General features: G+C 26.4%; 2 non-coding genes across 2 annotated transcripts; both read left to right on the top strand.

The window, feature by feature from the left end:
• On the top strand, positions 1-64 carry LOC122269265 (small nucleolar RNA SNORD2). Its single transcript, XR_006225088.1, has one exon. It is a non-coding gene; the product is annotated as a small nucleolar RNA SNORD2 (small nucleolar RNA).
• A 713-nt stretch (positions 65-777) lies between these two features.
• Positions 778-843, top strand: LOC122269264 (small nucleolar RNA SNORD24). Its single transcript, XR_006225087.1, has one exon. It is a non-coding gene; the product is annotated as a small nucleolar RNA SNORD24 (small nucleolar RNA).
• The last annotated feature ends 578 nt before the right edge of the window (positions 844-1,421 follow it).

Genomic DNA, 1,421 nt, shown 5'->3' with positions numbered 1-1,421 from the left:
AGACTGTGATGCCCAATCATCTTTCGGGACTGAAACTTTATGTAGATAAATTTTTACTGAGTCTCACTCATCAAGTACTTGAGTACTATTTAGTCAGTTAATCCACATTCTTATAGGTGTAATTCTCTGCAATTTATTTTAGAATAATTGGTTGTAGACTGCTGTTTTGTCTTTTAGAGTGTGTAAAGGTAAAATAATTGTTTAATAGTTCCTTTTATGCATTTCTATGTGCCTTTTTTATCTCATTAAAATCATTTGATAATAATGCACATTATGATGAAAATTGGCTAGAGTACTGAAGCTTGATGATACTTATTCATACTGATTAGATGTGTTTTTCTTTAGTTATGCATCATATACCAAATGAAATTTATATTTTGTCATTATGTTCTGTACTGTAATAGAAGTTATAAACAGGTTATTAATAATATGAGCAAGTTATAAGAAATTTCATGATGTGGTAGAGTTTTGATTTGCGAATAATCCTTTAAATTTATGAAGAATCTCTGAACCAGTTCACTTCTTCACTTAGTGATTCTTACCTGTTTTTAAAATTTTTTTATCAATGATTCAAGACTCTTCTATATGTGTGTTTTTCAAACTTAATTTCATAGTAGTTTACATATTTATTCTTATGATGTTTAACAAGCATATGTCTGAAATACATGCTGATCATATTTTTCTGAAGAAATGTTTTAAGCTTAAAAACTTAATATTATAAATATTTTGTTCTGCATTGTTACAAGGAGACTTAAATTTTTTGGGTTTAAATTGCTGGTGTAATGATGATAAATATTTTTTTCTGATGAAGTGATTATATTTACCACCAAGATCTCTGAAAACAGCATTGTTCATTGATGTATAATATTTATTGCTAGTTTCTACATTTTTGATGATTAATACTTTGGTCCGTGTTTCTGATCAATGATGTTTAGTATTTTCTGATTTTTTTATTCAATATTTTACAATTATTTATATTTTGAAAGTTAAATATGGTGGTCCCTTGTCTTATTGATATGAGTTGTATGGTCCCTGACATAAGTTACAAATAGAAAACCTTATGATGAAAATAGTATCGCCCCAGACTGAACGATCCTGATGAGCGTATTGTTTCTCTGAAGTTAGTTTAAATAAAATAAAAGGTCTTTAAAGTGAAATCCCATATAAGTGGACATTCTAGGAAGAAATTTTCTTTATAGGAAAGGTACTATATTACAGTTAAACACTGTATATTGTTTAAGAAAATTTTCAATGATATAGAAACAGTTAAATCTACAATAACTGTCTAATAGAATATTTATTTATAAATTAATAAGTATTTGTCTATACAAAAAATATGAATACATAATTCTAGACGTAGCTAAAGGTAAATGATTATAACTTTATTTCATAACTTTGATTATTGCTAGTTAATTTTTTAT

This window comes from Parasteatoda tepidariorum, chromosome 4 (genome assembly GCF_982258835.1).
Source record: "Parasteatoda tepidariorum strain Cologne lab strain chromosome 4, Ptep-v5.0, whole genome shotgun sequence".
NCBI lineage: Eukaryota > Metazoa > Arthropoda > Arachnida > Araneae > Theridiidae > Parasteatoda > Parasteatoda tepidariorum.
Note: the sequence above shows the minus strand (reverse complement) of the source record. Positions and strands in the feature narration are given on the sequence as shown.